The sequence below is a fragment of the Falco rusticolus genome, chromosome 11, assembly GCF_015220075.1.
Source record: "Falco rusticolus isolate bFalRus1 chromosome 11, bFalRus1.pri, whole genome shotgun sequence".
NCBI lineage: Eukaryota > Metazoa > Chordata > Aves > Falconiformes > Falconidae > Falco > Falco rusticolus.
The window spans coordinates 23,633,212-23,654,536 of record NC_051197.1 but is presented as its reverse complement, the minus strand read 5'-3'; the positions used below and the strand labels follow the sequence as shown (position 1 = coordinate 23,654,536).

Below are 21,325 nucleotides of genomic sequence, written 5' to 3'. Positions count from 1 at the left end.
GCAGAGTCACGCATTATATGCATTCCACATTTTGGTGCTCTACAACTAAGGACATATCCATTTGAATTACTCTGTCAAAAACCATTCAGAATAGCATTTCTGAAGTTTACAGCTGTACCAGTTGTGTAGCGCTATGCCTCTAGCTGTGGGCAACACAGAGCCATGTTTTTTTTTGTCCCCAGTAACGCCTGTGTATTTGACTTAACAAAAAAGCAATTTAACAAATCAGGAGTAACTAATGTCTGGTGCCCTGATCCCCTGCACACCGTGGTGCTCTGCTAGCTGCACACCCTGGGTGCTGGGGGCCCATGAGGGTGGCAAAGAAGGAGCAGCATCCCTGATGACTGAGGATGAGGGAACGGCGAACTACTGGAAGGTCATTAGCTAATGTATGCAAAGCCTCCTGGACATCTCCTTTGTGGGCAACAGCGATACGAACTGCAGGACGTTTTGGGCCTTGAATGTTCGTTCCCATGTGCCATAGCCCCTGCAATATGGAAAACACCGGCAGACAACGGTAGCGAAGGCCACTTCAGCTGTCTCTGCCTTCCCCCAGAGCACTGCTCCGTCTGCAAAGTGCCGGGTGTTCAGGCCACAGTGAGTATGTTACAGCCATCTGAGAAGAAGGGCACACAGCTCAGCTGAACCCCAGCCTACATTCAGCTGTGAAGGTGGCTCTGAGCTCACGCATCCCTCTCCGGGTGGGTAAGTCATACCTCACGCAGCATTTTAAGTCTGCAGCCTAAGCAGATACCCCCTTCACAAATGAGCTAAAATGCATCTCAGCAGAATCGGTGCTGGTGGAGAACTTCAGATCTTGTCAGGGGTTGTTAGCAAACACTCCTCCTCTGCCTCCTTCCATCACTGTGAAAATCCACCCCCTTTCCCAAATAATTCCCCTGCACAAACCACGTCAGCTGGATGCCCGACATGAGCTCCCTGCCAGGAGTCGCTGTGCAAACCGTACGGGCAGGCTCCCGGCCTCTCTCTTTGGCAAACAGCAGGTACACAGAAGGTAATAAAATAAAAAGTGATCGCTTCTCTCACCAGACCATGCGTTTGGTAAAGCGTACACCACCACTGCACACAAGTAAGAATGAGAGCCCAAACCAGCTGTTGTAATGCAAGGCAGCCTGAGGAGAACCGGCTAAAATCATGAAGTATGGCAAGGAGCGCTGGCTGTCACCTCCCAACACCGGCATCTGCTGAACAGTTTCTTCCAAACGGAACATGTTTTAAGTTTGCATCCCTAACAGCTTCAGCAGATGAATGTGTCTGATCAAACCCAGCTAGAAAGATCCTTTGTGTCCCTTCCAGGTATTATTTAAAGGCAGTTTAGAACATACAAAATAATAATAGTGTATTCTGTAAAGCAGAACTAATCCTCATACTCGCAAACCCACATTTAATAAAACCCAAGTGTTTTATATCTTGCTAAACATAGATGACTTACAACCTGGTACGTATAACGCTCCGATATTTTTAAAAAAAACCCCACAACCCACCCCCTTTTATAAATGCAAAATTATTCATCTATGCAAACAAGAAGGGAACCTGTATTTGACAATTTAATACGCACTTTCTGCTACTACTTCTATGAAATACAGTATATTCCAAACAATTGCTGTGGTGCCTTTGGACTCAAATGCTGCTCCAAAGTAAGTTTAGGTTCTATTTCTATCCAGCTTATTTAACTATTTAGCAGAAAAAGATTTCTTTGCCTCAGGAGGAATTAAAAATATCAATACCTATTGGCTGAAGAAAATAAAATACAGTGTTCTGCTACCAAAAAATTGTAATTCAGCACTATAGTTACTATATTTCTGGTTTTTTTGCAAATCATTCTTTGCTGAGTGCCACTTCACGCTACCGCTGCCATTACTTTGCTGGGTATCATGAGCCACCAGCATATAGAGTAAAAGCACTTCAGGTATTTAAATTTTAGAGCATTCGTATGTAACTGCTGTAAGTTTATCCTCTAGAATCTTTATAATCGTGGCTTATTGCCTTCAGTATCTCTGTAACTAGCATCAATCTGTTCTGCAAGTCTTTCCCTCTCAGAATTTAAGTTGGCATTTGGGGCAGTTGCAGGTTTTTTTGGTCATTATTTCTCACCCCTAACGAGGGTGCTCCTCGGGCAGTGTATCCAGGCTACCAAGCTCTCAGGTCCTGGAGTGAGCTAATGACTTGCTAAGGGTAAGCTCTTAACCTTGAAACTGAACGAAACTGAACGCCTACCGGACCCTGAGTTTGTTCTGTGCTATTGCCAGATTTTACATACGTAGCTAGAAAGTTGGTGCCACTTCTTATCAGTGTCACAGGGCCGAGGGTTGATGGCAAAGTCCGTGACTCCAAGAGAATATTGCCACTAACTGCTGGAAACTCTCTGGTAAACATCCTTTAAAGCTCCAAAAAATATGCCAGAAATCAACCTTTATTGTTTTCCAAATAAAAAGCCAAACCCAAACAAAAACCCCACACACCAAAGAAACAAGCGAGGGAAAGTTCTACTGTGGTTTCCTTCCCTTCGACGGGCTGCCCAGGCCACAGCCGCTCCCGTTCAACCGCATTGTCCTCAGGCAAGACGGGGATTTATTCCCTCTTTGAAAGCATCTCCGCCGCTTGCTTCACGCACTGCCTCCGCTAACATCTCCGCAGGAGCGAGGCTGGCTGCTGGCCCACCAGATCCGGAATAAGCAAAAGTTGATTGCAGAACAATAAAAGCGCATGCAGCAGAGGCCAGCCCCGCGCACGCACAAAGGCACCGCTCCTGCGGGGCCGCGCTGCCCGGCGCCGCGCGGGGCTGCTCCGGGGCTCCGCGTGTGCGTGTGGCAGCGCGCGAGCCGCCGCGGCTTCCGATGCGAGGGAGGGAGCTCTCTCCGGGTCGAGCACCGGCGACCTGCCCGCCGCTCCTCGGCCCGCGGGGCCGCCCCCGCCTCCCGCCCAGCGGGACCGGGGCTCCTGCTCGGCCCCCGCGCGGGAAAACCCGCGCAGCGCGCGGGAGCTGGGGGCGCCGGCCCCTCCCTCAGGGCTCCGCGCGCCTCGGGGCTCACCCACCGCCCTCGCGCCGCGGCCGCGCCCCTTCAGAGCCCGTCGCGGCCCGGGCCGAGCTCCGGCTCCCGCGGAGGAGGCAGCCGCGCAGGTACCGCCCCGCCCCGCCCCGGCCCCCGTCGCGCTCCGCTCCGCGCCGCGCCGGCGGCAGGGGGCGCGCGGCCCGCGCCGATCCGCCCTGGGCCCGCGGCCCCGCGGGGAGGACGGACCCGCACCCGCGCCCCGGCACGCGCCCGGCCCGACCCCGCCGCGCGGCGCGGACCCCCGGCCCCATCCCGCCCCGGGGCGCGCGGAGGGGCGCGCGGGCGGTACTCACCGCGCGGGCGCGGGCTCGCCCTCGCCTCACCGCGGGGCGGCGCGGAGCCGCCGCGGCGCCGGGACGCGCTGGGGTTCCCTCGGCGGCGGCATGAGGAGCCGCGGGGCGGGCGGGGGGGACGCTTCCCCCCGGGAAAGTTGCCGGCGGGGCGCGGGGTCCCGGCGGGGCGGGCGCGGGGCCGCCGCTGGCCCTAGGCACTTGGCGGCGTCGAAGTTTGGCGGCGCGCGGGCGGCGGGCGGCGCGCGGCGGGGCGGGCGGGCGGGCGGGCGCTCTCCACCGGCGCTCGGCGGGGCGGCGGGCGGTGCGCGCAGGTCATCGCCGCGGGCGCCGCGCAGGTGCTGCCCGCCGGGGCTCCCCGCCCGCCACCGCTGCTCTAGGGCGGGGGCGTCCCCGCGCGGGGCGCCGGCGGCCGCGGCATGGGGCGCGGGGCGAGCGGCGGGCGGAGCGCGACCCCGGCCGGGGCTGCGGCGCGGGGGTCTCCGGCGGCGCGGCTGAACTTCGGGCGGCGGCACCTCCTTACTTCGGCGCGACCTCCCCGCGACTGCCGGCGAGCGGGGCGGCGGCAGCTACCCCACCTCCGGGCCCGCGCGACGCGCGGCCCTAGCGCCGCCGCCGCGCCCGCCCCCCCCCCCCCCCCCCCCCCCCCCCCCGCCGCCGCCCCCCCCGCCCCGCCGCCCCCACCGGCGCCGCCTGCCCCGCGGGAGGGCCCCGCTGCCCTGCCGCCCGTCCGCAGCCCCGGCGGGGACGGGAGCCGCCCAGCCGGGCAGCGCCGGGGCCGTGGCCGCTCGCTCCTTTTTCCTTTTTTATTTCGGCTCCCGCCCGATAGCGCACGGCCGGGGATCGCCGCCAGTGCTCCTGCTGCCCGAGCCCGGAGCCGGGCGGGCCGAGCCGAGCGCCCCGCCGCAGCGGCGCTGGGGCTGGGCACAGGGCAGCGACCCGCCCGCCTCGCCGGAGGGTCCCCGCGCAGCGGCTGGGCGCGCCCGGTCCGGCCTCTGCCCGCACGCCGGGCGCCGCCGGCACGGAGTGGGGGTGTCGGTGGTGCCGCGGTGCTGCACTGGCTCGGGCCGGTCCTCCCGGGCCCCAGAAGGAGCCGAAAACTCCGGCCCCGTGTTCTGCTCTGCCTGCCTGGGCCCCTCCTGCACCCGCTGCTGTCGTTTAAACGGGAGATGCACACAGTTCTCCCCTTCAGGCTTCTTGAGGCTATAGAATGGTATCGGAAACTAACAACGATCCGTGGGGTCCCGTGTAGGAATTGCACTTACTCCTGGCAGCTACCTGATTACTGGATTTGACCGATTCCAGGTGCCAGCTCTGGGCAGTCAGACCCTCGCTGTATTGTGAACACTCAGGAGCTCTGTTATCGTTTGTTTGTGTGTTTTGCATGGTAAGAGCCATTAAATGCGTTTATGCAGGCAACAGTGCCATTGCATTCAGCTGACAAGGTTTGGTATTTTGCAGTGCCAGAAAGTAACCGGCTGGAATGGGGCAGTGAGTGCCCGGTAGGGTAAGAGACTGACTTGTTCTCCATTTGGGTGGTGGAATTTGGTAGGTCATGTAAATAACTGGCAGGAACCATTGAGAAGGACGTTTTACTTCTTTCACTTACGGCCAGCTAAACCAGCACAGTAAAAAAAGGTGCCTTCTAGTTCCTCCCGGCTTTTGCCCACTGCGCAGGGGTGTTGCTTCACTCTTTCCTTCTCTGGCATCTCTGCGGCTGTGTTGGTGCGGGTACCACATACGTGGAAAATCCATTTGTGTGGGAAAGCCCGGAACGATCAAAGGGGTGGGAAAACTTGGCTTTGGGGGTTTTCAGCCCCCAAAGCAGTTCTTGGTCTGTCTGCAGCCTCCTGGTGCAGGGAAATTGTCGCTGAGCTGATACAAAAGAAGACAAAAATAAGTAATTTCCTCTTTCTGCTTGAACTGAACGTGTGTCAGGTATTGAGGCTCCATAGGACCTGTTGTAAAGGAGAGGGGCAGGGTTTTACTGCAGTTGGAAGAAATGGGTTTTCTGCCTAATTACAAGACGGTTGGCTGTATGGCACAGTGCAAGACACTGTATGCACCGAGCCAAGCCCCGTGATGGACCAGCCCTGCTGTCCCCGACAGCTGTTGTGGGCCTCTGCCTCGGAGGTGCTCCAGGCTTAGTGGCTTTGCCTGGCTCTGGGCAGGTCTGGATTGGCTGTTTGCAGATGCTGCAAGGTGAACGTTTTGGGAGGGCTCTCTTGCTTTAGACTTGAATTGGGAGAGGAAGCCTCCTTTCCATGTGTGGAGAGCACAGCTCTTCATGTCACAATAATGCCAGTGGCAGTGGTGCACTTGGTGGAGAGCAGAGCTCAGTGTGCTGTATGCACTTGCTCTGCACCTTGTGCTGCCCAGGTGATGTGTCCTGAACCTAACATACAGGTCTGTTGGAAGTTTTCCATTCTCTGCACCGAGACTTTGGCCTGTCTGCTGAGACCATCGCTTGGCTGGTGGGACTGGCTGACCACAAAGATTAAAAGCAGGACCAAGCCATTTGATATGTCAAACATCACTAAATTCTTCCAATAATGATATTAGCCTCCTCTGTATCAAAGCTGGAGCAGCTGGTTTGAGTGCAGTGTCACCGGTTCTGAGATTAGATGTGCTGTACTGGTAAAAATGTGGCCAAAAAGCAAATCCAGTCAGAGAATGTGGCCAAACTTCACAGCCAAATTTTAAGCTCATCAGAAAAAAGGAGTCTGATTTAAATTCTTTGTCAAAGGCTGTTGCAAGGATGGAAAAGCAGATGGAATTCGGCAGCTAGGGGAGACTTGCCTGTGTTGTTTTTGTTCTTGTTAGAGTCGTAAGATGGAGTAAAATGGGGAAGGGATGACGCCTTTATAATCGAACTGAAAATATGGCACGTGAATGCCTGTATTGAATTTCTGACAGCTCCTTTAGTAGTGAGTAATGATTGTTCACATGTAAATATACTGGGGAACTTGCTGCCACAGCACCTTGAGACTGGATTTTAGCAGGATTCCTAAAGCAGATTTGATATTTAGACAGCAAATAAGATTGAACAAAGTTTGAATGGAGTATCTTAAAAACGTACAGACTACTGTGGCTACAACTTAAGATTTACCCAGTTGTTGAATACCAAAGGTTTGAAAGTTGCAACACTAGGAACGTGTTATCTTGAAAGTGCTTCCAGCAATGTTTCTTATGTCTTCTCAGTAACAGCTGGTATTGGCCCCGAACGGAATCAGGGAAGGGATTAATTTTTGGTTACTGGCCTGAGCATGAGAGCGCCTATGCCTGTTAGGATACTCCTTGCTACAAGACGTAATTTCTACTGGAATCAGCATAAATTGCTGGTACAAAAGTGGTATCAGTGCTTGCAAACTTTTCTGTGAGACACTAGCTGAAATGCAAATTTTTAACCAAGTCCTAAATCTAATCAAGCTTTGCATGATTTCAAACTGCGGTTTGGATATTTAGTGCATCCTCTCATGTGCTATTATGAATCTTTTATTACCTGCTGTAGTCCAAGTTGACCTCTAATGATACAGCAGAATTATTCTATTAATGCATTTCCCCGCAGCAGAGGCTCGCTGCACTGGGCAGTAGCAGGGTGCCCGGCTTTGCCTGAAGTTGCAGGTGTCCCTGGAAATGCATCCAGAGGCTCCGGGCGCTTCCCTACCCAACATCCAGCATTTCAGCCTAGCAGTATCTGAGGCCTGAAAATGCAAATGTGACGTGGTGCAGGGGCTGAGGCCTGACATCAAAACCAAGAGGCTGATCCTGGTAGGGTGCAGGTGCTCAGGGCTGAGCAGCAGCAGGGAAGGTCACGCTGTGTGGAGAGCAGCTCGGTGCCACTGTGCATCTGCGCTGTGCTGCTCTGCTCCTCTGGCACGCTACATATGCATTGCTGACCTCTTTTGCCACCAGCTGAAAGAGGTTTTATGAAGCAGCAGGCAAAAGGTGTGGGAGGCAGGAGCAGGAGCAGGAGTAGCGCTAATTTGCCCCTGCCTCCCCCTGCTGAGCTGAGACGGGGGTAGAAATAGCCAAGAAACAGCAAACCCTCCCAGAGGCAGAGCTCATCTGTCCACTTTATTGCTGCTTTGCCCACAGTAGTTTAACCTCCTGTAAAGTCAAGTGGTTGGTGAGCATTTGAATGTTGGTCTGGACTTGCACCTTTAGTGCCTCCAGCAGTGTCATTTCCAGCAGAATGATTGGAAAACTGGATTGAGATAAATGACAAAATCAAAAGGTTTCTGCATTTTTGCAGGCAGGGGGACAAATCCCGACTGTTCAGTGAAGCAGCAAAAACGCAGGCATCCCCAAGCAGCGTTTTGCCACTGCTTGAGCTTCAACACAGCTCAGGGGCAGGGGACAGGGAGGCTACTGAAAAAAATGTCACCTCTTGCTCGGAAACCTCCATCACAGTACAGTTTGCAAGAGGTTTTCTCTGAGCAGGATGGATGGCAGAACAGAAAAATGCTGGCAGCTACAAGTGCCTTGTCTAGACCAGGGCTTCCATCACGGCGCTCTGCTCAGAGCGGACCCGGCTAGTAGCGCTGGGGAGTTTGAACAGAAAAGCTGGAGGCATGCAGCGTGCTCAAAGGCCCTGAGCCCCTGATGAAGGTAATCTGGGTGGCCAGCTGGGAGTATGATGTTGCACTGATGCGCACTACATAAAGAGATACGCGAGTCTGACATCCTACTCCTGCCTCCATTTCCATATGGCTTGATAATGACTTTTTCTCCTCAGAGGGTAAGGAGATCTTTCCCAGTCATGTTTCAGGGTTTCTCTGAACAGGACATCTTGGTCTGCAATCTTGAAATTTGGTATGTATGAAATCTGGGAGGGAGGCCACCTCATCAGCAGGGTTTTTCGTTTGGCCGGGATTGTTTCCCGCTGGCAGGGTGTGGTATCCCATTACTCATTCCCCAGGTCTAGGATAGAGAACGAACCATTTCAGGGATTCTGGGAGAAGCATTTTTTTAGTTCCCATGCAGTTCCCCAGGGAATGGGGACAAAGAAGTTCCATGAGGTGTGCCCTTGGTGAGAAGGCAAAGTCAGTTATTTGATATACAAAGGGTTATTCTTAAGTATCAGACTTGTTGATTCAGAGATGCATGTGAATTACAGCCTGGATTTCCGCTTGCAGGATGAAAAATGTTTTGTTCTAATAATAAATACTGAATCTCTGCTGTTTCCATTTACATAACACACATGACACAATGTGTAAATCCTTGACAATATTTTTTCAGAATTTAGCAGCTTGTTTTTCTGCAAACGTAAACATTTATTTTTGGTGTTAATAATTAATAATATGCCACATGCCCATAGTAAATGCAAAATCTAATCTTGTATAGACATAAATGTGTCTGCCAAAGTGGTCTTTCTGTGCTGTAAATGACTTTCACAAAGTGGTACCAATACATTCTATTTTCAGTCACTGGTGATTTGTTTTGTGAAGAGATAGGTTATTAAACTAAATGTTTTCCTTTGATAATAACAAATAATTCACACATTTTCTTTAAAAGAAAAATAGGTGATAATTATTAAAAAAAAGGGAAGTGGCTAATATTAAAATCTTTGCAGCTGTATCCAAAGCAAAATATAGACAGGAATGTGGAAAATCCTAGCAACGGAGGGAAGGGAACATGAGATATGAGAGCATCATTCCTCACCTCTACAGTGGAAAGAAGGAAATGACCTCCTTGGGGTCAACGTCAGTCCTGCGGTTGGACAGAGAATGACTCTACGTGGTGCAGAACAAGATAGCAGCGCGGTGCAGGGTAGCAGATCTAGGTACACCCTTGTCTCACCTATTGATTCCTCCCTTCAGAGCCCAGTATTTGTAGGTTTCATCATTTCGTAGAAACCAGCAGTAGCTGAGAAACCTCCTGACAAAGTCTTTGGGTTGTATTGCTCTTAATGGCCGTCCCACCTGGCAGCCAGCAGCGCGGCCGCTCTCAGTTACAGCAGGACTGCTCTTCCTTACTGTGCTAGCACAGCCAGCAGCAGCTGCTGGGCTGAAAGCTGTAGCTGTGCTCATGAACCCTGCGTAACAAACTGCATCATATGCTAACACTGATGTCTGGTACAAGGTGGGATGTAATTTGTCTCATCATCAGTGAAGCCACATGTAACTGTGGCTTGCTAAACTGCACTGGAAATAACTGTCTTTCCAGAGGAGGCTGAGCTGACTTTTGGGGAAAGGTAGTGATAGGCTAACACCAGAGGAGTAGCAAAATGCGAGATGTTTATCGATCTGTTTAGTACAGACTTCATAGTTTCTGTATTTTCTTCTGCTTTTATTTATACTGTTCCAACCAATTGATAACTCCCTCTTTAGATAACTTCATTGTTGTTGAAGGTTTAGCTACTTGGTTCGTTGGCTGTGGTTAGCAGTGTGGATAATATGAGGGTCCTCAGAAATAGGTCAGATGTTCCAGAAAAGGTAAACCTGAATATTCTCTCATGAAATAAGAGGAAAGAGATGTATGTGGAGCATTTTCACACTCTCATTTTGGGCTCTGCAGAAAGCAAAGATCGTAAAAATCCAGCTGCTATTCATGGGCTTACACCTATTAATCAAATGAAAAGAGGGTGCCCTTATAAGGCTGGGTTCAGAGTAACCGGGCTGACACAGACATTTTTACCAGGACAAACTCCCTGAATTATATTGTCTGAGGTGCTTTGGAGGAAAGTTTTCAAAATTCCCCATTTTCTGAATTTCCCTCTGATCAGTTCACCTGCTTGGGAGGTCATTCTGGTGGAAACCCACAGGCACATAGAGCTTCACAGAGGCTTACGTCACCGCAGCTGAGCTGAGTCCTGAGGAGGCCTACTTACCCGCGAGGGTGACCGTACAGCTGTCAATGCAATTGATCAAAAATATGCGCAGCAAAGTCGGGGCTTTTTTTGCATTTTCAAAAAGGCTTTTAAGGATTTAATGTTCTCTAAAAATGGCCAGCACCAATGCAAGCTTCAGCCACTTTTAAAACATAATAATAAGCATAATATATTATAAAAAGGAATAGATTATTTGTTCAAAAATACTGAAACTGTTTTTGAAATGGGGGTTCCATCTTTTAATTCTATATTTTTGAAAATATTTCATTTGCATCGTTTTTCTTTAGCAGATAGACTTGCCAGGTCTTGGAGTCAGGGACTGCTTCTTACACTTGCGTAGAGAACTTAACACTGCTCTCATCTGAATTATGCATCTAAGGTTGGTGTTGCTACATATAATACACATAGTAATTAACAGTAATTCATCATTTGTCATCAGATATGTTCTAGCTGTTAATGCTATCCTAAACACCTTTCTTTCTCAAACCAAGCTTTTAAAAGATGTGTGGCTCTTGTAGTATGTATGCGATAGCTAGCTGAAAGAGCCAGTCGCTCCAAATTCATTTCCCAAATGGAGCTCAGTGTTTGGGTGCAATGACAATTGTATTTGCTGTGTTAAAGAACCAGCTATATTCTGTTCCCTCAGCAGGGCAAAAGGCACATGTTGAAAACAACCAGTAATTTACCCAATCCTAGATATATTCTTATACAAATGTGAATGTTAGCATCACTTTTAATCAGTCCAATATTTTAATATTAGAGTAGAAATGCTCCAGGGATGATTTTCATTGCTCTTTTTTGATTAATTTCTTTCATGGAGGAAAAGCGTAATTTAACATTCAGGGATGAATTACAGTAGTGTTCTGACATGGGATAAAAACACAAGAACAATGGGCAGAGGTGGTATTTGAAATTGTTACCCCTCCCAAAGAAAAGGAGAAATATGTATATAAAAACATTTACTGCTTGAAAACCTGGATTATGAAGAGGCATTTTTGGGTGTTCATTTGATAGGAGTGTGGAACTCCTAGAGACAGAAGTAGGGAAAACTCAGTTTTCATATGGCTGAGCCATGCTTTTGTCAGGTAACCATTAGTTCTGATTTGTGGTATACCATTACGAACCAGTGAAGGGCAGCACTAACCAACTGTTTTAGGTAACTAGAAAGATCACTAATTATGTTTTGAAGTTTAAGATGATGTAAACATTAATTGTTTGACTGGATTTGCTTTGAAATTGGTTGCGTTGCTGTATTACTGCAAAACAGTAACTTCAAGTGCATTCTGTAGTCATCAGAGTGGAATTCTGCAGCTACAAATTAACAGCTTGCTTGTAAAGGGTTTTAGGAAAGGGCATTTTGTTTATTGAAAAGCTGAACCTCTTGCTAAGAGTATGGTCAATTCAATTGCTTTATTACGTTATAGCATAGGATCTACACATCAAAACAGGTTTTAGGAGATTGAATTACGGTTCATATCGTAAATATGTAAATAATAGATACATATTTGTAGTTCAAAACACTGGAGGTATGCTTTTCTACACAAATTGGTAGATGAGTTTAGCTCATTTATTTCTGAATTTTTCTTCAGCTTTTTTTTTGGCAGGAAATGGTTTGCATGTCTGATAAACTTACATTTATACTGAATATAACAGGATATTGGAAAGAACTTTCATTGGCAATTTTGGGTTTTTTTCCTCATGTCTGAAAATGTAACTGTAAACTTGTACAAAATATTTTCTTATTTACAATGGTGTTTTGGAGGGAATAAATTAAAAGTTGCTTTACTGTTCAGTCTCATTTTAATAGTCTTATGCCCATGTGCACATTTAAAAGTGACGTTAGCAACCTTCCCCCCCCCCCCAAAAAAAAAAAAAATAATCTTGACTTTCCATCTTTCCATAGGAGGCTATGTTAGACTGCAAGTTCATGCAAACAATAGTTCATCTATTTACTTGTAAAAACAAAGCTGTACATCTTTCTGTATTTGAAGTATTTTTCATGGCTGTGACAAACAGATGAATCAGTCCTGTTAGATGATTAACTGAATACTCTGTAAATGAAGGTCTTCACTGTGATTTTATAGTAGAGAAATGTCTCTCCGTGTATATTCAAATACCTACTAACAATATTAATTTGCAGCATTGTTCGCTTTTACAGAGGAAATCATTATTCCAATACTAGGATGATTTTAGTGCTGAAGAGAACAGGTCTTGACTCAGCTCATAAAGGCGAGCGTGCTCGCATTCAGCCTTACTGTCTGCTTCACACCTGTGCCACCCACCATAGCCTCTGGCTGCCCAGCCAGCCGCAGGGGGGTTGCACAGAGCTGGGGCAGTCCCCGTGGCTGAAGAGAGATGGAGAAAGGTGTCTGGGGTCTCCAGGAGGGGTTCTGAGTGGAGTGACTTCTGCTGACCCTTTGGGCAGTACACTGCTGATGGGCTTTTTAGGCACATGATAAAGATTAGTGTAAAGCCCAGCTGTCGGGAAGGCCCTTGTTAATCCAAAAGCGTCTACTTTAACCTCAGAAGTTTTGGTGTGTGATATATGTATGAGTAATTTGTATGGCTCCCCTGTGAGCAAAAAGCAAGTTTGCGAGGAAGGTTTTAAATAGTTGCTAGAGTTAACAGAACTCCTTGCTTTATCTGAAATTGTTTTTGTTCTTGTTTTATCTGCTCTGAATATTTGAAGTACTAACGTGAATTCAGATTGTGCCACTTACTGTGTACTTGCAATGTTTTGCATGATGTGAATGCTTTAGGTTTTTGTTAATGATGTCTTCACAGAAGCCGTTGGGGTGTACAGCTGGCCTTCCTGCTAAGAAAGGCTCCAAGTGGTGGAGGACAGAGCAGGAATGGTATCTGTGTCACTTCAGGCACAGAAAAGTAGGCATTTGGTCTAAGCGAGTTGCCTCGGCTCCCTAGCATGAAGGGATGAGATAGGCAAGGATTCATCCCATGTAAGGAGCCGAATTAGGGAGGATTAATTACAGGGAGGACCCAGCTGGGAGCCTTAAGACTCAGTGGTAGGCTCCAGGTGAGTGAGCCCCTGGGCACTGTCTCTGCAGACCCATGGCTCTGCTGACTTGCTTTTGGGACAGGTGCTGGTTTTGTTTCCTTGCCCTCTCTTTCATGCAGTTGTGTGGTTCCTTCAGCCTTGTAGTAGTGCAGGAGGGATGTTGGGGCCAAGGAGACGCTAGTTGTTTTCTTTCTCCAGCAGACTTGTGTACTAACTAAACATAAATATGAGGATTTTCACAATCCTATAGTCAATAACGTTTATTTATATTTTAAATTTCACCTGCATTGCAAGACATTTATTACTATATTTAATGTGCAAGACTGTCCAATTAATTCATGAAAAATTCCCCTTCTCCTTTTAAGGGATTAAAATAATATTTTATGAGATGCGCCTGGTACACTGGTTACAAATTAAAATGGTGACATTTGCTGCAATAATGGTGTTTATGTTGGAGAACCAGACCAATAGATCAGATTACATAAAAGGCGAATGAATCAACAAGTGAAATGATTAAAAGCTTAAGCTGGCACTGAAGTTTATATCTTTACTCTGATATGTAAAACATCTATTGATCTGAAGTTTGGTCGGTAGTATTTACAAATTTCTTCTCATATACATCTCAATTATTGTATTCTCTTTTATTAAAAGTATGCAGTTGCTCCGACACCTTGAGGAGTTCTGCTTTCCATGCATTGGTAGGGCTTCCATCCTTCCAGCTAAAAAAAAATAATTAATGTTTCCCCCAGGTGAGATTATACTGTATAGGTGCATCAGTTCAGCAGCGGCGGCAGGCATTGTGTGTGCCAGCAGGATGAGGATTGCTGGTGGGACTGCCCCGGGTGTGGGTGGTGCTGCCATGTGCCGGTGGCTGGAGAGGGACGAGAGCAGTCCGGGCACTTGGCAGTGCCTTTTCCCTCGGGACAGGATTGTCCTTCTGAGCGAGAGCAGTGGAGCAGAGAAGGCCAAGGAGCAAAGACGGCATGAGTTTGTGGTTGGCATGAATAAGAGCTGGAGGAGAGTGAAGGCAGGAGGGGGTCAGACCCATCTGAAACACGGACCAGTGTCAGGCTTGTGAGCTCAGGCTGCAGGGTGCTGCGTCTCTGGAGATTTGTTTCCTCCAGGGCTTTTAAGAGTAAGGGTTTTGTGGGTAAGCTTTTCTTTTCCTAATCCCTTGTTCCTTGCTTTCTTGACGAATCCTCTGAGAAGGCATTATATTAGACATCACACACAGTTGTGACCTTGATGCCTCTGGGGAAGGGCGCATGTGTGCCCTCCCTTCCTCTGAGTTTGGACCTTTTGAGAGGTGTGAGGACTGATTTCAGGACATGAGAGGATAGGTACTTGCTGTACCATGCTCCAAAAAGGCATGTACAGACAGCAAATGATGAGAACTTGAAGGTTTCTTTTATAAAATAGAGCTTGAAACAGACTGCTTACAATAGACAAGTAATTCCAGAAAAGCAAACCTGGATCAAGCTCAACCTGCAGTTTGTTAAGAGCAGAAAGCTGGGCAATGGACACGGTCTGCTGGTAAAAAAGTACAAAGGATCTCCAAAGGCAAATAGTTGAACAGAATTAATTTTTTTCAGATTTGTGCACAAACACAGAAAAAGGATTAGAAAGAAAAGTTTCTGAAAAATGCCAAGGGGATGCATGTAGCATGCATAAAGCTGTAACTGCTTTTAGCAGGTGCGGGGCTCAGATTTGGCTCTTTCAAAGATGCCTGCAATGTGTCCTTTGGGCCATCTACCCTATTTGGCTCTTTGATCTCAGCAGCATTGTTTGCAGATCTGGGGCTGGGTTAATCGGGACTGAGACCTGGGAGAGCATGTTTTGATATTAGCATCTGCCACTTGGGAATCTGGCCACTGGCTTCCAGTCCTGCCTAGCATTTCACACAGATCAGAATCAGCTAAAGCTGTAACTTTAAGTATAGGCCATGTGTATCCTTCTGACTGTCCAGTTTGCAGTGCCCCTCTATATCTTTTCTTGAACAGAAAAATGGTAATTAAAATTATACGAGGAACATACAATTGGATGTTGAAGCAGTAGAGCATGAAGTGCATAGACGACATATGCAAGAACATAAACTGAAACACTTGTTCTCATTTTTCATATTCTTCACCTGATGGCTGAAATCACAGATTATATCCAGAATGAGGAACATTGTGTGCTTGACTAATATATATATTGCAACATTTAAAAAATGTATTATTTATATAGAGTCATAAATATATTATTTTACATTTGTAGCTATTTAGTGGCATGGATCTAAATGATATTTTTTACAGGAAGTGTAAACATGCTGCTCTGATAGGAATCTGAAGTGACCCTGCTGGAACAACCCATAACGGGCACCACCAGCAGGCAAAACCGGGCAGGGGAGCCAGCAGGCAGACTGTGCTAAATACTCCTATGAGAGCTGAGGCAGTACAGCTTGTAACTGGAAATGCTGAAGCTTGTAGGTAACTCTGCTTAGGGGAATAATTTCATATTAGTTCTTAAGGGTTCTTTTTGTCTTTGTAATTACAATCTCATGTAAATAAATATGCAGGATATCTTACCAAACAGAAAACACAAAATCTTTTACAATAGGGAATTGCAATATTTAGAGTCGTGTCATGTCACAAGTGTTACCTGAACACTTACTTCCTTCTGAGAAACTTAGTCCAGCTGCCCTGAAAATAGCTTCTTACTCCATTCAGATTCTTAGAAAAAAAATATTCTAATGAAACTGAGATCTGAACTAGGTTTTGGTATTTTTTTTTTTAAAGGCACTGATTTGCTCAGCCCAGCAATCTGAGAGTTCAAAAGATAAGCATTTCTTGACATGAACAACCTGAAATGTATTCTGAAAGCAAGCCATTAGAAACATTGCTTTCTAATACATTTTACAGTTTATTGATGCTGAGTAGCGCAAAAAATTATGAAGAAATACATCTAGAGTCATTATGTCACTGGACCATCATAGAAAGAGTGATTAGTCTCATAATGAGTAATAAACAACAGGCAGGTGGAACTGCAGGAAGAAAGCACGTGCATGACAGCAGCAGAGATCTCATGGACTAATTGTGGGTGTTAAGGTTCCCTCCCCTCCCCCAAATGCAGGAACAAGCATCTAGCGGCAGGAACAATTGCTCTTCTGTCATCTTCCATACACAGGCTGCTAACAGAGTATAGAAAGTGAACTGAGATGTGTGTCAAAAGTGACATTAACATGGAAAGTCTATTGCCTTGCTGTGGTGCTCTCTAGGATAACTTGTGTGTGGCTGTCTCACTGCAGCTGTGGTCCTATCATTATCACCATCAGATGCATCCACTTGCTTATGTTTGCATTCTTTTACTCACAGCAGCTGAAAACCAGAAGTTCCATTTCAGCTGTATGCATGTTCCCCAATCAGTCCAATAACTTCATCTGTTTTCTCCTGCAGATAGGCTTCTTCACTTCCATCTGCCATGTAGGTTTAGATCTAAAGTATTGTTGGAATTGCTTAAGCAACATTGGTGTACCAGGTGAGAGAGGCATTTACTGTGGAATAGATAAAGAACTTTTCTCCTCTTTTTAACAGTTTTGAACCAATTAGTTCATAGATGGTTAGTGGCTCTGTGGCAGCTTCCTGGGAATGCAGGAATCCTTGGATGGTGTTATTGCCCCATGGTGATGTAATACATGTGACGACATCCTCTACCACAGTGGTTGTTAGCAGGATGGAATTATTCCAGCCCCCTGAGGTTTTCTGGAGAAGCTATTGTAGTTTTGTCCTGGCAGATACTGAAAATAATAAGGGTACCAGTAGGATGAAGTTTTTGTTAATGCCAACTTTGCTGACCCTGTATAGTATATTAACCATACCTTAGTCATCTGTCTATATCTGCATCTCTCAATCCTGTTACCAATTACTGGAACCAGCCACTCTCCATATGTATTTTAGAAATTAGTCTCTGATTATTAAATCATGACTGCATGTTAACACCCATTATTTTTATAAACCCACTGCAGACTCCCATGCATTATAAATAAATTGTATTAACTCCAGTTCATATGAAATATTTATAAATATTATGGAAAGGACTCACTTTCTGTGCATAGTTATTAGACATTTTAGAGTATAGAAGATTGCAAATGGTCAATTATGTAGAATTATGAGAATACAGACTTAAAACTAGGCTCATAATCCTACAACAAGAGAGACACAGAAAACCAAGATTCCAACTGGGTTCAAGAAGAGTGACATGCTTTATGTTTCTTAATTATCTTTATTTCCCAGTAGTATTGCTATTGCCAGAGCTCAATTTACTATGTGCCAATGAAAGACTAATAAGTTGCAGAGACACTCCTATATCAGATGAGAGAGTTTCATTCTCCTGTGTTGTCAGAACATAAACCCATGGAGGACAGATGATTTTAGCTATATTTTGTTTGACTTGGAGCAGTTTGGGAGTTTGGGCAAAATTCAGTTGTGAAGTAAATGGTTTTTACCAAAAACCGTGCTGGAGATGGGCAATGAGTCTGTTGATGTCACTGAATGCTAAGCAGCTAATAGGAATTACAAATCTAAATATTTTTGTAAATCTAGGTCATAACTCCTAACTGAGTCTTTGAAAATATCCCCTAAAGTGGTAATAAAAAAACAGAAGCCACAGCAGAAATACTGAGGCTGCTGGTTTGCAGTGCTCTAGTTTATAAATTGGGGAAGGACATGGCTGAGCAACAGGAAGGAGTTTTTTAAAATAGTCATTCAGGTTCCACTGAATCCAACGGAAAGCGTCTTCGCTTCTCTGGGAGAACCTGGGGAGACCAGTGACAAATACCTCTGAAACCCTTATCCCAGTGGTCCAAGCTGGCCTGTCATGCAGTTGACCGTTAGTTTCCCACCAGGGATACGAAGCCTTTGAGAAGTTTTATCTTTTTGTTTTGGCAAGGAGGCTCCTCTAAGTGGACTCGGTATGGTCTTTTACGTAAACGTGATAAACCTGTTTACCTGACCTCCTCTCCTCCACAGCTTGCTTCTAACAAAATCTAGGTTATGTCCCTAGTTAGAAAATTTAATTAATAAATAAGTTAACTGGACAGCACCTTGAAGCTGTAAAGTGCTGTCTAAATCCTGAGTACTAGCAAGTTTCTCAATTATGATACAGCATGTTTATACCAATGTTTGATGTCCTCAGAACATTTGGACTAAGTGGAGCGTATCTCCTGTTGAGAATAGATTTTGCTGGTTGGAAACGATGCCCTATGAAATACAGACTGCTGTCACAGCATCCAGTTCAGGAAAATAACAACATAAAGAAACATAATTTGCAACATTTAAACCACATTTTCTAAATATTTGGAAGCATGAGTAAAAGATTTCAGAGAATCCCCTCTTCCTTGCTTAATCTGAATCGTGTTGCTTTGCTGATTGTAAGAGCACCTGCAGATTTTGTTATAGTGGCATTGCATTTGACTGTAGTTAATGGTCTGACTGTTTTCATTATGTATTTTTATGAGTTTATCATTTGGGCATTTTAAATTGGAAACATAATGAAAATCATAATAGAATTAGGAAGCTTTTCTCTAGAACAACAATTTTCTCCATAGCCTGCTCCTACCAATACCATTTTTTCTCCTTGTAGTTAAGCAGAGGCGGCTGCTGGCTTTGGGAACACTGGGACTTGCTGTGAAGCCCAGGACTGCAGTCAGGGAGAAGGCTTGCCTCTGAACCAGTCTTCTGTCACTGTTCTTGCAGGAGAGATGTAATAAGATGCATGAAAAGACTAAGAGAAAATGTAGTCTAAGTCAGTCCTCTTCTATTTTCACACTTAAGACAATGACTTCTCCCTGTATATACCAGGCTGTACTTTATTACCATAAACTTTCTTTGACTTAAAATATCTTCAGCATTATGATTCTTGAGTGTTGAAGCTGTCAGGCAGTGCCTCAGCAAGCAGAATCTATTTTTTTCCAGCAAAATATTTCACATCATTATAATGCGTTTCAACCCCAACTAAGGATAGTTTATGAACTACAATGTCACTGCTAATGCCAATAAAGAGGTCAAATTTTGCTGTGATGGAGAAGAAAAATTGTGCCTAAGGACACCAGAGAATGCACGTACATTTTGGGTAAAGAGCTGTTAGACTTCTAACAGCCATGTCAGAATTCATATGCTTGTAATTGAAAACTTATACTGGATAATTAAGCCATGCCAGCAGATAGCCTCAAAGATATGCTACCAAGGATACAGCATGCTATTCATGGCGTTAAAAAAAGCTTTAAGGTAGAGAACTCCGAATTGCTCACCATTAGGCTGGCTCTGCTGCCGCTGAAGTCAAAAGCAGAACTCCTGTCAGCCTCCATAGGAACCACACTGCACTACTGACACATGCGCCAGATAATTTCATCATTAATTGCATGACCAAATATCTTAATTGTAAATCTGACTCAGCCTTACTCATCAGTAACATATTAAAAGCATAAAAGGGCAAAGAGCAACTGTTCTTGCAATGACTATCAAGCCTTCAGCATTCTGGTTTTTTTTTTTTTGCCAGATGAAATTAAAGTTGAGAGGAGATAGAGAAAACCCCATTCAGAATAGTTGTCTGATAAGAAATAGCTGCTTCCGCAGTGATTAGGAAGTCGCCTAAGTGATGGTGAAGAGAATAATTCCATGAACTTGAGCATTAGCCTGCTTATGCATTGCCTTCCCTCCACTCCCCGGCAGCCCCCGTGCTCCAGCAGGAGCCGTGGATCACAGCAGGCAGAGCCGCAGGAGCCTGCCTGGGTCCCCGCCTGCGCCCTCCCTCCCGCAGCTCTCGGGGTGCCCCGCTCCATCATGCCGCCCGGGCCGCCCGGCCGGGGCTGCACCCGCGCTGCGCAGCTGCTCTCCTAGCTGGCCTAAAACTCCCCTTCGGTAGCTTTGTGATCTTTTGTCATGCTGCTCTCTGATACCATGATTACATCCCAAGTTTTATGTCAGCTGCTACGCTGAAAAACATTTCTGAATGGTGCTCTGAAAGGTCCCTGGGAGCTTCCCCCTTCCAGGTGATGGCCGTTCAGTTCCTGCAGCTGCTCTTCGTAAGCCAAAGGCACTTTTTTCTGCTGTTCTTGCTTTTAGCTCTGCTTTCTCTGATATTTTCTATCCTATGGAAACCAGATGACAGGCAGAAGTGCAGATTGAATTAAACTGACTAATCCTCAGATTCATTATTCCAGGCTTCTACCTATGTTTTGCATATCTGAAAGCTGGTAATGATTTTTCTGTGGATAATTTATCATTGGTGCAACCTTTTCTCATCTCACCTTTTCCCCTATCTTATCAAGCCAGACCAAGCCTGTAGAATAGAAGCATCCTCCACTTCTCTGCCTAATGCTGTACTGAGACCTGCTGGTTTCTCTTGCCTGTGATCCCACACCTGCAGCACTGCTCTGCATTACAGGACTTGCCTTAACTATCTCATGGGGTTTTTATTAAAGACATGCAAAGATGTCACAGACGGGTTGAGCTGTCTTCAGTATATGCTTTTTGCTCCTGTAACACAGCAGCCATGGGAATGGGCTGCTCTGCTTTAGCCTGCTCCTGCTTGTCGGGACACTTGGTACTCTGCCACAGCTTCACCACACACAGGACTTCAGTTTAGCCAGACCTGTTTAATTCATCCCACACCTGATTAACCTAAATCTCTGATTTCCTGTTTACTTCAAATCTTGTCTTGCAGATGAATTTTTTGATGTGTCATTTGGGTGTGGAAGCTTCTTTTCTTTTCCTTTGGATGTCTTTCAGTTGATGTAGCCCCTCGGTGCAGGCTCCCTGGTCCTCTGTGACCTCAAAGGACTTCTTGCCCACAGGAACTTCAAGTCAATATTTAAGCTGATTAGTAAAGGGCATTTACTATAGATACTAAAATCTTATGTAATCTTATATTAAAAAATATAAATGAATACTTAAGAGAACTTCACACTGCATAAGCTATTATGCAGCATTTACACTGTTCTTTTTTTTTTTTTTTTTCCTGAGATAGTCATATAAGAAGTCTTAGAATTTCAGTTCTCACCGTGAGCAATTTCCAATGTTGGTCAAATGTTTTCTGGTGATTCCTGAAGCTTCCTGGCTGTTACCTGAGGTAGTGA

General features: G+C 46.2%; 1 protein-coding gene across 5 annotated transcripts in view; it reads right to left on the bottom strand.

Annotated features, from left to right (window-relative positions):
* The window catches only part of NTNG1 (netrin G1), a 158,779-nt gene extending 154,824 nt beyond the window's left edge, over positions 1-3,955 (bottom strand). For 2 of the 5 annotated variants that reach the window (XM_037403773.1, XM_037403774.1), the window contains exon 1: positions 3,368-3,950. The gene's annotated coding sequence lies outside the window, so the exon portion shown is untranslated. Of the gene's footprint in view, positions 1-2,483; positions 3,215-3,367 lie in introns of those variants that run through there. The other 3 variants (XM_037403775.1, XM_037403771.1, XM_037403772.1) reach the window with 3 other exon arrangements.
* Between the last annotated feature and the right edge of the window lie 17,370 nt (positions 3,956-21,325).